Raw genomic sequence first — 21953 nt, 5'->3', positions numbered from 1 at the left:
GTTTAAACACAGGTTCCTGTAATGAGATTACACTCTTTTAAAAAGTATGCAAGTGAATACAAGGTCTGACTGCTCAGTCTAAAACCCCTATAAAACTAGTTACTGTACTTACACTCACCCATGAATTTTGATCTTCAGCTGCACATAGCTTTGGATAATACTTGACTATACGTTTTGCCATTGAAGAAACCTGATGTTTGGAGGTATATTTGTCTTCCTTTGTTGTTGTCCTCAGTATGGGCACGATGTTGGTCACTGTATTTCTAATTAATCTACAGCACAGATCCTTTGAAAGATTACAATGCTCCTCTTTCCCCATTTGCTGCAGTGTTTTCTGACCTGCTCCAACTCACTGTCACTATGAAGTATGTATTCAGGGCTTGGTAGTTGAATGATTTTAGAGGGGCTGGCTTCTCTTCAAAGTTTTCTGGAACATCCTTGCTCACTGGATTGATGGGTAGGTGAAAAGCTGGCATTTTTTAGAGTATTGCATTCAGAAGAGGAGGGAGATGTGCAGCTGTCTTGTAAGTTATCTTGCTGCACAGAAAACTGCAGCTCCTGTTAAAAAAAAAAATACAGGAAAAGGACATTGAAAATAGTCACCAGTTATCAATAAACTGTTTATGAATTATGAAATTTGATGAAGCCTGTCATAAATGGAAATATTTACTTTTATTTAACGTAAATGAAATTAGTAATCAAAAACAGCATTGCTCAAATATGTGACCACTTATATTTTCATTGTTAAAATTTTTAGGTAACTAAAAACAAGATAGTAGTCATCATCTTTACTTCCTGATAAAACACAGAAACGATAGGCGTTCAGATATCTATTGATATGGAGTATTTTCACAATATGTTGTATTGAACTAAATAAGTGCTACATGAGAACTGTGAAATTCTTACTTCTGTGTGCTAATTAACATGTAACACACCATCATTCTCTGGCGCCATGATAAAGTTTATCAAAACATTTGTAAATTAATATAGACTTTGTATAAATGACAAACATACCTAAATATGTGTTTACACAAAGATTCATATGGTGAGGTGAACATGTTGGGGAAACAGCCTTGATGGATGCATGAGCGGTCCTGTGCTCAGGTGACATTTCAAACTGCTTTTATTGAATTATGGAAAATTTTAATTGAGAAGGACCAAGCCCAAGTTTCTACTCTTCAAATTTCCACATCTATAAATATATATTTATGTTGTCATCACTTTCATATCATAAACGTCCTCCTTTTCCCTATTATCATTTACTGTATATTTCTCCCCTGCTTGATCTCAAATATCATCAGGACATGGACACTTTTGACATAAAAGTTGCTACAGGAGCCTTTAATCTCAACAAAAAGAACACCGCAAAAGTGATAATAACTACATTGATTGCTCAACAATATTTCTTAAAAAAAAATAAGTAAATAAATAATGCTGACCTCTTGATGTACTGCTGGCCATTAGGTTTTCTTTGAAGGAAATGTTCAGATCTTCACATGAAAGAGTCCCATGAAGATCTTCTGTAACATTTGCAACTTGAAAGCAACAGAGAAGACCAGAAATTTATTCATATTTGGACGTCATCTGCACAATTACCGGCAGTCATTTCCAACTCAGGTTTTAGGCTTTAAGTGCTAAATTTCCAAATTTTTTATAAGTTTAAGAGTTTCTTGAAAGATGGTACAAGTTCAAATCATGATACCTTTTTATAAATGTTTTACATTTTGTTTCCTTTCTGAACAAGTATATTATACTGAGGTTTTAGGCAAGTAGAGATATCCTACAGAGGTGTATTTACCATGTTGCCTGATCAAGGACACGATACATGCGACTTACTAACTTAATTTGCGAGTGTATAAAATTAGCAGGGCGTTAACATTTCACTCAGACTGGGGCCTTCACCTGTGCCATTAATGAGCACTGTCTCACTCAGGGCTGACTCTAGAATATATATATATATATATATATATATATATAATGACACGCTCATGTATGGTATTGATAACGAAGTTAAGGGGGATAGGTGCTCCCATTGCAGTTTCAAGTGCAGTAATCTTTTTATATTCGAGCAATGAACTTACAATTGTTGATACCTCAAAATTGATAATAATTTTAAAATACTGGCCTCTAAATTTTTATGTTTTTCTTTAAAGGGATCTCAAATAGAAGCGACTTGGGTTGTGTTCGCTTTTACTACCGGTAATAACATGAGGCGCGTGCAACGCAGTTAGAACTTGGCACATTTTTAAAAGATACATTTCAATTTATTTAAGCAAGCAGAAGTCTGTATCAGAACGTCTTTAACAACTTTTTAAATAAATCACTGTAACAAATAAATCAACGACATTCAACTAACATTTATTTCATAATAACTCTCTGTATATATGAAATCTAACAATCATGGCGCTCGATAGAAAGAGTCCGGTGTTGCTGTGCAGCCTCAAACCACTCATTAATGCCTAAATGGCAAGAGAAGCGCTAAATGTACCTGTAATGGGTGTAATGGGCTATAAACCAGTGTTTTAAAGAAAAGGCAGAATTTCTGGAAAATTCTGCTACAGGTTATTGCTGATGGCTATCTACAGGACACAAATATTTACCTGTCTTGCTAAAGAGTCACCTGTTTTGAATAGTCAGACTGCTTTGATTTAGTATCTTATCTACACACAATGTGTAGATACAGAACTGTCTGCTTCCTTGGAAAATTAACGAGTTCTGGGGACATTGGTTTCTAATCAAGTACTCAAAGTAAATGTGTTTACACTATTTGTTATACAGAGTAAATTGGTTTGCACCATTGTTTTCACTGATTACCATGTTCATCTATGCAGAAATTGAAGCATATATATATTTCTGGGAAAAGGAGAATAAAGGTAGAAGAGAACAGAGAAGTATGGTCTGAGACTTGGGACTGCTGTCTGTTTCTTTTATGTTTTACACCATATTGCTGTGGCTACACCCTGTAGCAACAGTGGCTTGTACCTGGCCCAGGTTCTCCTAGGCCTGAGGTCGGTAACATACCAATATGTTCGAATGCAAGAACTGCGTGCAGTGTAAGTTTTAATTCAGGCCAGTGTTTGCTGGATAAATTGCAAAGGTGAAAACCGGAAATGAAAAAATAAATATTTATAACCAAAACACCTGCATTTATTTTTAAAATTGTACGTAATGGTTACACGAAACTAGCTTGCCCCACTACTTTTGTTTTGTGTCGTAATGATTATAGGTATCAACGTGGACAGGTGAATTCTTGTGGATTCATAAAAACAGAATGCACTACAGCAACAGTAAATGTCAATTAGAAACTTACCTTTTAATATTTCCAGTGTGACTTCAAGTGAATCCATTGGTTTATATGCGTAAATATGTTACTTATCAGCTGCGAAGAGCAAAGCAGTATTTTAGCTAACTATGTAACGTTGTTAATAAGCTTACGGTGTACGGTGAGAATGTTTCAAAATGTAACATCTGATGCGCGGGAAAGCTAAGGACGCTTCACAGGGAACACGTTTACGCATGCTCAAAGAAAGGTATGTTCCATTAAATGACAAAGAAGGGGTCAAAAAGAGCACTGGATATTATATTTGGAGAAAAAAAATAACCGTATTTGTAAAAAAAAAAAAAAAACAAACAAAAACAATGCAATTATACTGTTAGCTTTTCATATACTCATCAATGTCATTGACGTAAATAATTTTTTTTCCTAAAATAATGGAACGATCCTGTATATTACATCACATAACAACTACATTCGCTTAGCACTCGTGCTTTTTGTTGTTTAAACACCAAAGATGATTTGGCGTTGTTTTATTTGCTGCTCGGTTGTGGCTTTGAGTTTAAAACGACTTTTGAACCATATCAACACTACACATTATATTGTTTGGAGTTTCAAGTTCATGATGCTGTGTCTTTGATAGAGATGTTTTGTCATTTGAAATTAAAATCCCTAACCTGGATAAATCCACCCGTTTTGTTGAGGCTATAAATCTGGTTAATTTTAATTCCAGTGAGACTATATGACTGAAAACTAAATGTATATTCTTGTGAAGTACTACCATGGGGATATCATTGAACTATATAAAACTTTTAAAGATTCCTAAATTATTGAACTTTTTTTTTATGTTAAATTCCAGCAACACTGTTTGGATTAAGCCATTTATTTGACACAGTGAAAATACTCTTCAATCAAACCACCAGACACATTTTTTATACAAGGGTCATTTATTTTAAAATGTGGAAACCATTTTGATTTGAAGAAAAATATTACCATTTGAATATAATAAAGTATTACACTTTGCAGGGAATCCAGCTGTTAAATCATACTAGTTACAGAGAAAGGCCACTGAATTAGGCAAGTGTTAATCTGAAATGTCGTAGTTGTTAACAAAAACAAGGTTGTATTCTAAAACCTTTCTGGAATAAAAAGAGTTTAATTTAAGTCTCGGGGTTGTGTCTTACTCATTTCTTAAAACAAGACAAACCTATAAAGTTTTGGTTCTTGAAATAAGAATACATGTCCTGCTATGCTCATCGCTGTAGTTGATAAGAGGCTTTTCTCTCACAGTTGTGCTTTTTTTAAGTTGAAATTGCGTTGGAATTACACTTTTATATCTAAGTCAGATATCTTAAAACCAGTTATCTTGAATTGAGCAAAATAATCTAGCAAGTATCATTGCAACATGACATATTTAATCTCTTGGGGCAAAATATTAGATATATTACCTTAAAATAAGAAATTTTTACTTGTTAAGAAAAAATGTTTTGCAGTATACCCGTAGATATTGCTGATATTTACATTTAAGATGGCTAAGAAGATTTTAGCCTAACATTTTAAAATTTGTTTTCTCTTTATAAGATGTGTCTCAAACTAACTCATCACTGTGTGATTAGTAACTTCTTTTTTCTGACTCTGTGACCATGTGTTGTTTAACCACATGTATAGTGGCTACTTTTCCATTTCTACATGCTGTCAATCCTTTTAGTAATATGGGTTTAATGTCTTTGTCACCCCATATCTCAAGTTTTCATTAACAGAGTTTGCAACACAGTATTAACAATTCAACAGTGTAATATACATAGGACTAGGAAGCAATCTTGATCTCTTCACATCACATTTATTTTGTTCGGCTTTTGTCATTACCATCAAAACATAAACATCACACACAAATGAGGAAAGAAAACAAGTGATTTAAGTATTTTATGAAAACAGATTTGTTAAGGAAGAGTCAGGTTTGAATATTCTGCATGTTATAATACATTTAAATCCTTTCCTGAACCAAGGGTAATACAGACCATAAATAAGTGGATTTAAGGCAAAATTGAACAAAACTAAGTATTCAATTACATCCAAAATAAAAACAGATATGTTCATGAATGTTGCTAAAAAGTGGAATATAAAAAACTGACTAATAAATGAAAAAAATGTTCCAGTTACAATACCTATTGTGATTGTAGCTTTATTCTGCCTCTCTGTATATCCCTTGTTGTCCGATTGCATTGCATTACCTTGATTTGCCACATTCCTTAATGTTCTTGCATGACGAACAGCAACAATAAAGATTTTACAATAGAGAACCAGCATAAGAGAAAATGGGAGCACAAATGCAAATACCATATCCACAATGGTAAGTATGAGATTAATAACAAATAAACAGAAATCTGAACAAGAATTTTCCATGTTATATAGATAAGCGTTTGAAACATAATTCATTATGGCACTAAAACAAACTGAAGAAATCCAACTGATTAATACAAATACCCAGGCTTTTTCTGTTGTTATTGTTGAGGAATAAAGCAGTGGGTTACAAACAGCGTAGTATCTGTCAACAGCAAGAAAAATCAGATGTGCGATAGAAGTGCTAGTTAGAATTGTATAACAAAGTAACACTGTCCAGTTGAAAGCATCTCCAAAGTCCCAGCATTTATCCATTGTTTGAATCAGATTAACAGGCATGATGAATATTCCAATTATAAAGTCCACAAAAGCCATTGAAAGTGTGAGCACATTTGTTGGTGTGTGCAGCTGCTTGAAATGAGTGATGCAAATGATCACCACCAGGTTTCCAAATGTTGCTAAAGATATTCCAGCCATAAAGGCAATGTAAATAATTACATTAACTGCAACCGTCTCATATTGTTTTGAGTAGGTTGTGTTTTTTGAAACAGCACACATGTATTGCTTTGCTTCTTGTTATTGTATTGTGAAGCAAATCACCAGAAGCTAGACTGCTTGTTCATTTGCTAAATGCCCTTTATGTAGCAGCAGGCTCCCTCTATATAAATTGAATGATTGTAATTATGAGTGACTATTTTTTTTTTGCCTGTTATACTCTGAGGAACTAACATCCCAGAGACTGAAACTCACCTCAGTTTAGCTTTCATGAACATGAACCTTATATTGGGCTTTTGACAACTTAATTTAATTTAATATATTTTTGCATTGCACTAGTAACTGAGAACATGCTAAGAGCATTGAAAGATGTTTACAAGAAAAAAATAAATAAAAATTTTTTAATTGCATTAGCTGCGGTGGGTTGGCACCCTGCCCAGGATTGGTTCCCTGCCTTGTGCCCTGTGTTGGCTGGGATTGGCTCCAGCAGACCCCCGTGACCCTGTGTTCGGATTCAGCAGGTTGGAAAATGGATGGATGGAAATTGCATTAGTTATGCACACAATAGTACAGATTAGCTTAATCACATAGTAAAACAAAGCAATTTCAAACCAATTAACATAATAGGACCTTGCTTTTGCATTTATAACAACCTGATACTTCATCCTGATTTCACAGCTAATCCCACATGGCAATAGCTACAATTTTTGTCTGTGCGACAAGGTCTTGTGACAGAAGATTTAAATTTAAACTAAAGGCACTGCAATAATTTTCTGTGCGTAAAAAGGATCAGAGAGTTCTGGGAGCTATCCTGTATTGCAAACATGGCATGTTGCTTTTAAATAAGACAGTTAAGGTTTTATTTACCATTGAATTACAATTAAAGGCAGAGACATTAGAATTATCTGCCTGTCATAAGCAGAGGTGCTCAGTGTTTGTTAGCTGTTTGAATATAGACATGAAGGCCTATTATTTTACACTAATTAGACCTGTTGCTGAAGTGGTTTGTTTATCTTTTTTTTCAAGCATGCATGCTAAAGTGCTTAAACTCACACACATGGTTTGTGTTCCACAAAGTGGTTCAAAACATCATGGAGGATGGATAGTTGAATTCTTCATAACAATTGGTGGCAGGAAGGTATTATTCCTTAAAACATGTTTCCCTGCTGTATATTATGTAGAACAGTAAAACAAGGAATTATGAAGGTTAGTGAGAACTCCAAATATTTTGTATGCCTGTGTATCAGTTCTCAATGCGGAGGAGCAGCGACTCTACTCCGAGTCTCTCCCGGATAACTGAACTCCTTACCCTATCTCTAAGGGAAAGTCCAGCCACCCTGTGGAGAAAACTCATTTCGGCCGCTTGTATCCATGATCTTGCTCTTTCGGTCACTACCCAAAGCTCGTGGCCATAGGTGAGAGTAGGAACGTAGATCGACTGGTAAATCGACAGCCTTGCCTTTTGGCTCAGCTCTCTCTTCACCACGACGGACCGTTGCAGAGCCTGCATTACAGCGGCTGCTGCACCAATCCCTCTCCATTCTTCCCTTACTTGTGAACAAGACCCCGAGATACTTGAACTCTTCCACTTGAGGCAGTAATGTGTTCCCAACCCGGAGAGAGCATTCCACCCCCATTTCCGGCTGAGAACCATAGCCTCGGATTTAGAGGTGCTGACTCTCATCCCTGCCGCTTCACACGCTCCAGTAAGAGTTGGAGGTCACTGTCCGATGAAGCCAACAGAACCACGTCATCTGCAAATAGCAGAGGCGAGATTCTGAGGTCACCGAACCATCCCCCCTCCGCTCCTTGGCTGCGCCTAGAAATTCTGTCCATAAAACTTATGAACAAAATCGGTGACTAAGGGCAGCCTTGGCGGAGTCCAACCTCAACAGGAAACGTGTCCGACTTAATCCTGGCAATGCGGACCAAGCTCCTGCTCCTCCTGTACAGGGACTGAATGGCTCGTAACAACAAGCCTTGTACCCCTTACTCTCAGAGCACACCCCAGAGGATGCTTCGAGGGACATGGTCGAATGCCTTCTCCAAATCCACAAAACACATGTGGACTGGTTGGGCAAACTCCCATGCCCCCCCCAGGATCCTGGCCAGGATGTAGAGCTGGTCCAGTGTTCCACGGCCGGGATGGAATCTGCATTGTTCCTTTTGAATCCGAGATTCGACCATCGACCGAACTCTCTCCTCCAGCACCCCTGAATAGACCTTATCGGGGAGGCTGAGGAGTGTGATCCCCCTATAGTTGGAGCACATCCTCCAGTCACCCTTCTTAAAAAGGGGGACCACCACCCCGGTTTTCCAATCCAGAGGCACTGCCCCCGATGTCTATGTGATGTTGCAGAGACATGTCAACCAGTACAGCCCCTCAACATCCCCTCGTCCACCCCAGGGGCCTCGTCATCTCTGAGCTTTTTAACTACCTTGGCGAACTCGGCCCCTGATATGGATGGCCCCCCCTGAAGTCCTCCAGCTCTGCTTCCTCTAAGGAAGACATGCTGGTGGGATTGAGAAGATCCTCAAAGTATTCCTTCCACTAGTCAATAATTTCTGTAGTTGAAGTCAGCAGGGCCCCATCTCCACTGTACACAGTGTTGGTGTAGCACCGAATTCCCCTCCTGAGGCGCCTGACGGTTTGCCAGAACCTTCTCGGTGCCAACCTAAAGTCGTTTTCCATGGCTTCCCCAAACTCCTCCCATGCCCGAGTTTTTGTCTCAGCAACAGCCGATGCCGCCACACACTTGGCCCACCAGTACCCCTCAGCTGCGTCTGGAGTCCCACTGGTCAACCAGACCCGGTTAGGACTCTTTCTTCAACTTGACGACCTCATAAACCTTAGGTGTCCACCACCGGGTTTGTAGATTGCCGCCACGAGAGGCACCGACAACCTTGCAGCCAAAGCTCCGTTCTGCTGCTTTGACAATGGAGGCTCGGAACATGGCCCATTCAGACTCAATGTCCTTTGCCTCCCTCGGAATAAGGTTGAAGTTCTGCCGGAGGTGGCAGTTAAAGATCTTTGTGACCGGTTCCTCCGCCAGATGTTCCCAGCAGACCCTCATTATATGTTTGTGTCTGCCTGATCTGTCCGGCAGCCTCTCCTGCCATCTGATCCAACTTACCACCAGGTGGTGATCATTTGACAGCTCAGTCCCTTCTTCACCCGAGTGTCCAAGACATAAGGTCACAGATCCGATGACACGATTAATAATAATAATAATACAAAATGTTGATCATTGAGCTGCGACCTCGGGTATCCTGGCGCCAAGTGCACTTATGGACACCCTTATGCTCGAACATGGTGTTCATTATGGACAATCCATGGCCAGCACAGAAGTCCAACAACTGAACACCACTCAAGTTTAGATCAGGGAGGCCGTTCCTCCCAATCACACCTTTCCAGGTTTCACTGTCGTTGCCGACGTGAGCGTTGAAGTCTCCCAGCAGAACAATAGAGTCCCCAGGAGCTGCACCTTGCAGTGCTTCTTCCAGGAACTCCAAGAAGGCCGGGTACTCCGAACTGTCATTCGGCGTATAAGCGCAAACAACAGTCAGAGTCCTTCCCCCAACTTGAAGGCGCAGGGAAGCAACCCTCTTGTCCAAGGGAAGAACCCCAACGTACGGGCCTCGAGCCGGGGGACCATAAGCAAGCCCACCCCTGCCCACCGCCTTTCACCCACAGCAACTCCAGAGTGGAACAAAGTCCAGCCTCTTTCATGAGGAATGGTTCCAGAGCCCAGACCATGCGTAGAGGTAATCCCGACTATATCTAGCCGGTACCTCTCAACCTCACGCACCAGTTCGGGCTCTTTCTCCGCCAGAGTGGTAACATTCCATGTCCCAAGAGTCAGTTTCGGCAACCGAGGGTTGGAATGCCAGAGTTCCCGCCTTAGGCCACCACCCATATTGCATTGCACCCGACCCCTATGGCCTCTCTTGCAAGTGGTGGGCCCACAAGAGAGCGGAACCACTTTGCTCCTTCAGGCTGAGCCCGGCTGGGCTCCGTGGTCGAAGGTCCAGCCACCAGGCGCTCGCCAGCAAGCCCCTCCCCCGAGCCTGGCTCCATGGTGGGGCCCCGGGTACCCTTGCCTGGGCAAGGGAAACACCGATCCTTGGTTTAAAACCATATGGGGTCTCAGGATCGAGTTAGTCTGGATCTTCACCTCAGTCCTGTTTGCCTTGGGAAGCCCTACCAGGAGCATGTAGCTCCTGACAGCATAGCTCCGAGGATCACTAGACCATGCAAGTCTTTCTGCCACGGCAAGGCCTCGATCCAAGAAGGGTCTTTATAATATATGATGATAATATATGATGATGAATACCTGTTTCAGTCTACTATGAAATTTTGTAGGATGTGTGATTGCTGTACAGTGGTAGCTTGAGATACGAGTGCCCCAACATACACATTTTTTGAGATACGAGCTGTCACTAGGTCGATATTTTGCCTTGAGTTACGAGCCAAAATTCGAAATATGAGCCATCAAAGAGCTTGTCGCTGCACATTCCGAGGAACTGACAATGGAGGAGTTTACGGAACTACAGATTAAGCAACATATGGAGGTTCTGCAGGAGATTGGTATTGTAGAAGACCCAGAGGTGGAGGAGGTTATCTCTTCAAGTGAGATAAAGGAAGTGTTGGCAATGTAGGAAAAAGTTTAAGACTTTATTGAAAAGAAACACCCTGAAAAAGTTGCAACTGGTCGTGCAGCGACGCTATTTAATGACACTTTCCTAACTCATTTCAGAAACATGCTAAAGGGGAGGAAGAAACAAGCTCCTTGGACAGGTTTCTACATGAAAGTGACGAAAGCGTGGCATAAAGAAAAAAACTACTGAAGAAGAAAATTAAGTTAAGCAAAAGTGAAGTGAAAGAAAAAAACATTACAATACGCTAATCGGCTCTGCCAACATTTGTTTATTTCTTTAGATTCTCTTTTATATATTAGGTTTTATTTTGTTTTAGAACTCATTTCTAGTCCTCCATGTGTCTTCATTAAGATTTCTACTGACACTGTAGTCAGTGAATATTCTAAATCACAGATTCCAGTTATCACATCAGAGGACTGCTGAGGAGACTTTTAAACATTAAAAGGATGTAATTAATTTATTTATGAATGAAACTAGCAAATCTTTCTTCTTTCTTCCCTCTACATTGATATCATCAGAGATGTATAAATAGCACAAAGTAACTTGGAGTGATATTGAACGATCCAGAAAGCAATAAAAAGAGATAGAAAGAATATATGCAAAATTTATACAAAAAAGGCAATGTGAATAATACTGGGAAAACTGAACTGGAAACTGACGCCTAAGAAGAACCAAAAGATGAAATCATAGCAGCAATTAAAGCTTTACCGAACAACAAGACATCTGGAATTGACGGTATTCCAATAGAATTATTCAAAGACTCAGAAGGGGTTATCATAGCCCTCACTCAACTGTGCCAACTGATTTGAAAGGGAAAAACGTGACTGGAAAAGATCACTGTTCATACCTATACCGAAGAAAGGCAATGCCAAGGATGGTAACAGCTAAAAAATGATGGCATTAATTTCACATACCAGTAAAATATTGCTGAAAATAATAACAACAAAGGCTACCATCATATGTTCAGCAAGACAAACTTGAAGTTCAGGGTGGTTTCAGAAAAGGTTTTGGAACAAGAGACATTATTGCCACTGTTAGATGGATAGTGGTGGCTCTGAGGCTAGGGATTTGCAACAGAAATTGGAAGGCTACAAGTTCAAATCCCGTAAATGCCAGAAGTGACTCTATTCCGTTGGGCCTTTGAGCAAGACCCTTAACCTGCAATTACTTTGTCCTGGGTATGACATTAATCTGCATCTAGCCCTTCAAGTAAGTCTTCCAACATACAGGCAAAACTTGGGAGGTGGTGGCATGATTGGCACTCTAGCCACTGTAAAAAATCTCACAGTGGTCCAGTGTGGTGCTGAGTTGTCACCTGCTGCACTCGGGTCCCAATCCATGTGGTTTATTGTGTGGCAGTGCATGTTCTCATCTCTCTCTAGATAGATATTATAGGACAGCAAAGAATATCAAAAGCCTGTAAATTTTTGCTTCATCAACTATTGCAAAGCTTTGGATTGTGTGAATCACAAAAAATTATTGAAAATTCTAGCGCAAATGGGAATACCAAATCATATAACTCTACTGATAAAGAGCCTCTACGAAAACCAAGAAGCTGCAATGAGAATTGAATTTAGCAACACTAATTGGTTTCCTGTAAAACGTGGTGTCAGGCAAGGATGCATCTTGTCACTTTACTTGCTCAGCCTTTACGGTGAAGCCATCTTCAGAAAAGCAAATTTGGAAGAAGAGAGTGTCGGTTTCAAAGTTGGCATATGAAAAATGGCATTAGAAATACTTGCATTTATCACTGTGTACCATGGTTGTAAGTGGCCATTAAAACAAATTTGCTGTGTACCTGTGCATGATGCATATGAACTGTTTTTTTTTTCTTGTGCTTAGAATGTCACAAAATTTTCTCTAAAAATTTACTTGATGAGCTGTGAACCCTTCTCTTTTTTGTGTTAGATTTGGCTACTTAACAATATTTAAGGAACAGGCAATCTTAGAAGAGTTAGGTAGCACCAAGCAAGTGAATCTGATTTAAACATGAGCCTATATTTTTAGTCTTTGTTTCTTCTTGTGTAACTGAAGAGATAATCTGCAGTTTTTACTTATGTTTTTTAAGAGGAATATGTTATGAGAAAACACAGGTTTAAGGCAATGTTGTCCTTAGTCAACAAAAGTATGTTGAAGTGAATTAATTGATATCTTCAAAGATTATTGTATTAGTGAATCTTATCACAACAAGTAAGGATTTTTTTCTTTCTTTCAGCGTATTGCTTTTTGGAGACATAACCTGAGGCATCAGTTCCCAACTCCACATTAGAACTGCTGGGGTTCCTGCTTTATAGAGCAGTCATAGTTGCAGATCGTTGTATAAAGTCAAAAGGCAGTGGACTCTACTTCTATATTAATAAAAAATGGTGTAGTGATATTTCTATATTATCAAAGCACTGCTCTGGCAATCTGGAACCATTTGCTATTAACTAAGTCATTCTATTCACCTAGAGAATTTCCTTCAATAAGTCTCTTTGGAGTTTATATCCCATCCGAGGCGAACATAAATGAAGCACAGCAGCATTTGACAGACTACATCAATAGTTTGGAGAAGTCATGTGAACTCCTCAATTATATTGATAATATTATTGTTATTATCATTAATTTATATAGCACCATTCCCATGCTCAAGGCGCTTCACAGAGTCTCATAAAGAAACATCAGGTATATGTAACATTGGATACAGATGTTTCCTGAACAGAGCATTAAAACAGATAGATACAGGATATACAAAGGCATTAAATCGAATAAAAGACAATGAACCAGAGTAAAATACCAGATTCAGTAATAAAAGAAAGCCTAGCAAATAATTTAATATAACACACACAAGTAATACTGAGCATCTGGACAGAGAGGAAGACTAAAAGAGGAGGCAGAATGTCAGGTTAAGTTAAAAGCCTTCCTGAACAGATGAGTTTTAAGTTGTTTTTTAAAAGAATGAATGAAGTCAGCTAAGCTAATTAATTTAGGGAGGTCATTCCAAAGTTTTGGTGCTATACAGCTAAAAGTCGTGTCGCCCACAGAGTGTAGGTTAGTATGGGGCACAAGATTGCCAGAATCAGAGCACCTTAGTGGGCGAACAGGAGCATAGTGATGGAGAAGGTCACTGATGTAGTCCGGTGCAAGTCCATTTAAAACTTTGTAGGTAAATAATAGAATTTTATATTCTCTTCTGTAAGACAGAAGGAGCAAGTGGAGGCGAAGCAGGATGGGTGTTATGTGATCGCTGTTGCTGGTTCGTGTTAGGACTCTTGCAGCAGAGTTTTGAACCAGCTGGACCTGTGATATAAGATTAGAAGTGCTGCCTGCCAGTAGATAGTTAAAATAATCTATGCAGGATGTGATAAAAGCATGGACAAGTTTCTCAGCATTCAAAAAGGAGAGGAATGAGCGAACACGGGATATGTTACGGAGTAGAAAGTAGGAAAGTTTCTTAATGTGGCTTATGTGGGTGGAATAGGAAAAGAAACAATCAAAAATGATGCCAAGATTCCTGGCATCAGAAGAAGGCCTGATGAGATCATTGTCAATGAAAAGGAGCTCATTTTCTTAAAGTGCATTTTAGTGCCAACTTGCAGGAGTTCAGTTTTGCTGCAGTTTAATTTTAAAGAGTTATGCTCCATCCAGGTTTTAATTTCCCTCACGCAAGTTGTGAGCTGAGAAAGTTCTGATGAAGTTTCACTTTTAACATTGAAATAGGGTTGAGTGTCATCTGCATACTAATGATAAACCAGTTCATAGCTATGAATGATATGGCCAAGAGGAAGCATATAGATACAGAAGAGCAAAGAGTCAAAGACAGCCCTGAGGAACCCCTTGTGTGACAGGCACTGAGCTGGATCTGCTGTTGCTAAGACTAACAAACTCTTGCCTGTCGGTCAGATAGTACTTAAACCACTGTAGGGCAGTGCCAGAGATACCCAGCATGTTCTCCATTCTGGACAGTAGAATATCATGTCTGACAGTGTCAAATGCTGCAGTAAGATCTAACAAAATTAATATGCTGGTTTGTCCAGAGTTTGCTGCCATAAGCAAATCATTAGTTACCCGAAGCAGAGCGGTTTCACAGCTGTGCTGTGCCCTAAAACCATACTGAAAGGGTTCCATCAATTTATTAGGGGTTAAGTAATTGATGAATTTATTATTGTTGTAACAGTTGGGATTATGGCATGAAGGCAGGATTTAAGAAGTGCGGTGGGAATGACGTCCAATACACAAGTAGTGGGACTCATCTTATAAAGCAGGCCATTAGCAAATGCAGATGTGACTGATGAAAATTTAGATAAAGAGCTGGATGGAGTGGAAAGACAAGGAAAGATATAAATGGATGGTGGATTTATTTTATTTGAATTATTTAGATCTTTAATTTTATTGTAGAAAAAGTGGAGGAATTTTTCACAGACTTCTATAGAGGAGATGGGCAACTTTAATAATGCAAACCTAACCATAGAGCTTCCCAGTTACAAACAACTTGTTAAATGCATCACCAGGGACGGGAAGACTTTGGATCACTGCTACTGCACTATAATGGACACATTCCAGGCTTGACCTTGTGTGCCGCTGGGTAATTCTGACCATGTTATGCTGCAAATTGTTTGAACTAGACAAACTGGGATGTTTTTAAACTGACTGACACTGTTAGATCTTACATCAGCTTCTGTGAAGGGGTTTGTTTTTCCAACAAAACTATTGTTATTTAGAACAATGGAAAGTTGTGTTTTACCAAAGAACTAAGGAATATATGACAGTTAAAAGAAAAAGCCCATTAAACTGATAATAAGAACACCTACTGTATAAACAGGCCAGGAATAGGCAAAACAATGCAATCAAAAATGCTAAATGCTAATGCTAAATGCTAAATGGAAACACAAAAGTAAACTGGAGCTTCAGTGTTCAGCGAACAAATAGTTCCTCAGTATGGAGAAACCTTTAGTCTGTTGCAAATTGCAAAAAGACATCTCCCAGTGTACCATTAGTAGATAAAATAAATTGTAATTTAAAAGAATAATAAAAGGTTATGTGTTCAATTATTTTTGTATTTTTTTTACAAGTGGGAAATTGTTGTTCAAAAATTTTACATTTTACATTTTGAGGGGCAATGTACAAAAAACTTAGTCTTGGATAAGATGCCAGTCTCTATCATAAAGCAAATTCATGTGCACGATGATTAATTTGATTAACAGTATTTTCAATGAATACTACACTATGTACACTTTGATCACAAAATGCTGATTTTTCTTAATATTTGTAGGATGTTTAAAATTACAGTATAAGTCAGAAACATTTGAGTTATCCACCTGCCATAAATAGAGATTCTCCATTTACCTCAACTATTTTACATCAAACATGAAAGCCAATTATTTTATTATAACATACAAGGTGAGAAACAAAAATAACCGGTTTGGTAAAAAAAATATATATATTTATTGATGAAGTACAGCATTCTAAACATTGTCACCTCTATATACTCCCCCTACCGATCTCTACACCGCTCCATACGTATCTTCCATTGATTGAAACAGTGCTGGAAGTCTTCTTGCTTGAGGCACTTTAACAGGCTTGTCGTTTATGTCTTCACTTCATCCACTGAAGAAAAATGTGTTCCCTTCAGGTCACTTTTGATTTTCGGGAGCAAGTAAAAATCACAGGGAGCTAAATCGGGCAAATAAGGAGGATGATCGAGGACAGGAATGTTTTTGTCAGTCAAAAACTGCTTTACAGTAAAAGCATTATGCGTGGGAGCATTGTCTTAGTGAGGCAACCCTCCCCCCAACCTGGGCGTTGAACGTCTTGCACATTTTCTTGTCTTTCCTTGAAACGTTTGTGCCACTCAAAAACTTGTGTGCGAGACAAAACTGTTATCACCGTACGCTGTTTTTATCATTTCATAAGTTTCTGTGGCCGTTTTGATCAAATTTGATGAAATTTAATGTTTGATTTTTTTCACCTGACATTATAGCGGCAACTCGTGTAGTGATTGTTGTGCAAATACTGACTGGGCTATTCACAGGATATACCTAGCTGGTTGGTGGTTTCAGAGGGCGTGTAGGAGGGGATATAGTTCTATGACTCACATTGGGCCAACCTCCAGACAGTTTGCCAGGAATACCCCAATCCCAGTCTGGTTATTTTTATGTCTTACCTTGTAGATGTGAGCAAAACTGGAGCACCACAAGGAACGGTCCCCTCTCCTTTTCTCTTCACTCTGTACACCTAAGACTATAAATGGATTGGTCTTGGAACACAGAGGAACTATATAAGAAAGAACACAGCAGGGTCTTATTTCCTTAGGCGACTGCATTTTTTCAATGTGGGTAGTGACATCCTTCACATCTTCTACAACTCTGCAGTGGCCAGTGAAATTCTCTACGATGTGATGTGCTAGTCTGGTAACATCACTTCAAGAGAGGCCCACTGAATCAACAAGCAAATCAAAAAGGCTAGTTCAGTTATGGGTTGCACTCTGGACCTTCTGGAGGTAGTAGCAAAGGAGCAAATGAATACCAAGCACCATTATGAACAATGCTGCACATCCTCTCTCTGAAACACTGACACTAACTACTTTCAGACAACAATTTCTTCAGCACAAGTTTCTCATGAAACGCTACTTGGGCTCCTTTATACCCACAGCAATATGTCTGCTTAATGCCTTCCTGTGGCTATGACTGTGACTGTCAATTCAGAAGTTTTCTTTCTTTCTAGTCATTCTGGTGTGTGTTCAGACCATAGTGTTTGTGTGTGCGTGTGTGTGTGTATGTATTTATTTCAAAAGCTTCTGTAAAAAGCCAAATTTCTCCTCTGGGGACAAATAAATTATATCTATCTAAATGACATACTGTACTAGCAAAAAAGGTAGATTCACCTGACTGTTAGCCTGCTCCACCATTCATTATAGTGGAAATGTGTAATGATTGTTGTGCAAATACTGACTCAGCTATTCACAGGATATACCTAGCCGGTCGGTGATTTGAGAGGGCGTGTAGGTAGGGATATAGTTCTATGATTCATGTCTGACCGACCTCCAGATGGTTTTCCAGGAAAGCCCCAAGCCCATTCCAGTTATTTTTGTGTCTCACCTTGTACACTTCTTAGACCTGTTGCCAATCTTTGTTGGCTCTTTTTCAGCATACATGCTTAAATGCCAAACACACAATCACAAGGGTAGAGCCCCAAGGGGGTGATAGGTAATGTTTATTTATAGGGCAATCTTCAAGTTTTTGCTTTATACCCCACAAGTGTGCCAAACAATCATGGAGCGTTGCATTCCTCATTCCAATAAGTTGCAACAAAGTATTTTAGAACAAATGTTTATCTGTTGCACACAATGTAGGCCCATAAAGCTAATCAAAGTTGTCTAACCCTTTTACCATGAATTAGGACTCAGGAGCATTGGTATACCTGGGACTATCAGCTGTCAGCTTCCTCCTGTCCTTAGATCAAGCACCATATATAGTGAAGTTCAGTACTTGCAGTTTTTTTTTCATAGAAAAAACAGACTGAACAATGAAATTTATAGTAATGACAAATTTATGTCCATTTCATTTATCAGGTCTTCTATAAGAAACTAAAGGTAATTCTTGTGGAGATCATCTCTTTATAATGTATGATGATGTTGGATGGGGTGTTTGATCACTCTGTTAATCAGTTATCAGGTTTGCCTTCAGCAATGCCAGTGTTTAATTAAAAAATCAATAGAACACACACTAAAGGCAGCCAAGGTAAAAATGGGTTAAGCAAAAGCTCTCTATTTCAATTCACAGCTGGGACACCAGAAATATGAAGAGATCTGTATGATTTATGAAGAGGTTCACAATTCCACAAAACTCTACATTAATACTTTAACTTTCTCTGTTTTGGTTCAGACGTAGCCATACACTCATTTTCCAAATAACCCAGACATGCTTTTTACAGTAAACAAAATAAAACATTTATGACATAAAGAAGATGGATATATGAAAGTATATGTATACAGATATTGTGATGGATGGATGGGGATCTTGCCCGGCCGGGACGCCCTTTTAAAGAGAAGACCAGGGGAAGGGATAGATGACCAGCAGTACCTCCCCCAGGACATGAGAGGGCAGCCCTCCTGGTTTACATCAGGTGCTTGGAAGCTCAACCCGGCAGGGTTCCGTGGCCACCACCAGGGTGCGCCTGGACAGCTCCGGAGTCTGGGCATGAAGCACTTCCACCAGAGGAGGTGCCGCCAAAGGAGGAGCTGAGTTTATATGCAGCACTTCTGCCACACCCGGAAGTGCTGCCGGATGTCAATTAGAAGACACCTGGAGTACTTCCGGGTGCAGTATAAAGGAGGCCGCCTCACTCCTTTCGGGAGCTTGAGTTGTGAGGAGGTGGACAACACTTACAGGAGTGGAGTGGAGGAAGCAGAACAAAGAGAAGAAGAAGTAGAAGAGAACTGTATATGGTGATTGAGGCACTGTGTTGTGTGTAGAACCTAAGAGGAAGAATAAACACGTCTGTCTTGAGACATTAGGTGTCCGGTCTGTCTGTGTCTGGGGTTGAAGTTCACAATATATACTGTATAGACAAAAGGCAATAACAAATAACACAAAACAACACAAAACATAAAATTACAAAAGTTTAGTTGACATTTTCTCTCCTATAGGAAAAGGCATATAACTTATATGTCTTGGCTTAGATAGTGTGACAGATAGGGGGTGCTATCGCTCCCTTGAACCCTCACCCTTCCTCCCGACTCAGCTCGCCCGTCTGGGATCTCCCATAATCCCATAATCCTTTATAGTCCTTGACCCGGAAAAAACTCATTTTTTTCAGCCCGGAAGTACTTTATTTCATCCGTCCTTGTGACATCGAAGTACTTCCGGGCTATATGAATAATACACATCCTTGAGCCTCCCCGCAGCATCCTCTGGTGGCCCCCATGGTATCCAGCAGGGCTGTGAAGGAAAACTCCAAGGTCCATGATGCCCTGCTGGAATTCGGGGCATCTCCACGCTGCAGGAAGGGCTCCACCTGGCGGCTTGGGGTTATTGGCCGGGATAAGCTGCCGGCCATAGTCCACAATGCTCCCCCCCCCCAGCGAAGAACCATGGTTCGAAGCGGCCAGCCCCGCGAGGGACGTCTTCCTCCAGGAGGAGTTTCTGGTCGGACCTTGTCTGTGTCTTGTATCGTAGTCCCTGGAGAACCTAGGGGGAATATTAAACCAGTATCCCCTCTTCACCAAGGACAATTTTGTTGGTTTTTATAACACTGTCTCCGTCCTCCTGCTACCCTCCCTCTGCGGAACTGGAAACATTCAGGAAATGCTGGCTCCGCCCCTTTTCCCGCAGAGGAGGGTTCCACAGCCGCCCTTGAGCTCTCAGCTCCCTTTTCTATTTTGTCAGGAGACCCCCGTTTCTCTTTTGGGATCTCCTGTTTAATCTGGGGCTTGTCCACAGTTTGGGTCTCTCTATGTGTATGAGAAAGCCCCTTTACTGTCTGAATCCCCTTTGATTTGCAAATGACTGGTGGCAGCATCTTCAACACCACATCACTCGGGGAGACAACACTATTCAGCTGCTCCGGCTTGATCGATGCTTCCCCTGCCCCCTCAGTCATTGTTCCCGACTCTCTTGTAGGGCTCGCGGTGACTTGGCACCCGCTACTAATTAATCGCGGGCCCGGTTCACACTGCGTCCCTCTATGATGTACGGTACGGGTCTCGCTTACCTGTACCACCGAATTAATCATGACGGGAGACTCCCGACCAAGTCGCCGTATTCTACCTTTCTTAATGGCGCTTCGGCCGCTGCCCCCAGCTCCCCAACGATCTTCTTAATGCTCGTCAGGACCTGTAGGAAACTATGTATGGGCTCGAGTAGTTTCTCGAGCTCCCGCACGTCCATAAAGTTATTCAATTCGGCCGGAGGCAGGCTCAAACCATCATTTGCCTTACCTTCCGGCCAGAAGCCAATGAGCATGCCCGCTCCTGGCATGTGCACTGATGGGCTTCGCAAGGGTTTCTGGGATTTGGAGTTCTCTTTTGCTGAGGACCGGGTCGCCATCTTTGGCTAACTGCAATCTGCCTGTATTAATTTGTCGGCAGATCGACCAGCCATTTCCTGGCCCTCCTTACCTTCTCGTGGGGTGAGCGGTGCTTCGCTCGCCTCCCCCTTGCCATTCGGAAAGTCCAAGTCCATCTTCTTGAGGGCGAAGTCGAAAGCAGCAGGACGAGGACGTTCTCCTTCCCACAATACATCGGGTTGGGTCACGTGTCCCTTGCCGGCACCCGACATGCAGAAGTCCTTTGTTTTTCTCATCGGCTCGAACGAGAGTGCACCACTGTCTTCGGGAGTTTCTCCTGCCTCCCGCAGAGCCTCCAGATGACCTTCTCTGAGGTATGTGCAAGGTACAAAATGAGTTATTTTAAAGATGTTATTACTGATATTCCCGGCACATACCTCATTGAAGTCTTTTTTATCCGGAGGCTTCTCCCGACCTGTGTAGCCACTCCGAAACTCATCCCGAGCGTCGGCCATGATGAGTGTGGTTCCTCCACTGGCGCCGTTGCTCTGTTTGACCTTTTTCTTCCCCATGACAGTCTTGGAAAACAGGGTTTGTGGTGATTTTTCTCTGCGTGTCTTAACACTGTCCTCTTGGGGTTCTCTGTCGACAGAAATGTGTTTCAGGTCCTCTGCCAAACTGACGGCCAGAGAATCCTGCCAGCTACGCCACTGTGACAGATAGGGGGTGCTATCGCTCCCTTGAACCCTCAGATCAGACGCCAGACACCAGATAACAGTCCAATAATTATTTTTATTTGGACAATAATGTGCACCAAGCACCCTCCACTCCACTATACTCATAAATCAATAATCAATACAATAATCAATACAATAAGAAAAACAATCCTCCACTCCCAGACGCGTCGTCACCCTTCCTGGGATCTCCCACAATCCTTTATAGTCCTTGACCCGGAAGTGCTTCTGATCCCTCAGTCCATGTGATTATTCAGCACTTCATTTTCTTCAGCCCGGAAGTACTTTATTTCTTCCGTCCTCGTGACATGGAAGTACTTCCGGGCTATACGAATAATACATATCCTTGAGCCTCCCCGCAGCGTCCTCTGGTGGCCCCCATGGTATCCAAAAGGGCTATGAAGGAAAACTCCAAGGTCCATGATACCCTGCTGGAATTCGGGGCATCTCCACGCTGCAGGAAGAGC

At 40.7% G+C, this 21953-nt stretch overlaps 1 protein-coding gene across 1 annotated transcript in view; it reads left to right on the top strand.

The window, feature by feature from the left end:
- Nucleotides 1-21953, top strand: part of stx7l (syntaxin 7-like) — a 197400-nt gene that overhangs the window by 28361 nt on the left and 147086 nt on the right. The window lies entirely within an intron of this gene.

The sequence above is a fragment of the Erpetoichthys calabaricus genome, chromosome 3 (assembly GCF_900747795.2).
Source record: "Erpetoichthys calabaricus chromosome 3, fErpCal1.3, whole genome shotgun sequence".
Lineage (NCBI taxonomy): Eukaryota > Metazoa > Chordata > Cladistia > Polypteriformes > Polypteridae > Erpetoichthys > Erpetoichthys calabaricus.
This window is presented reverse-complemented; position numbering and strand designations above follow the sequence as displayed.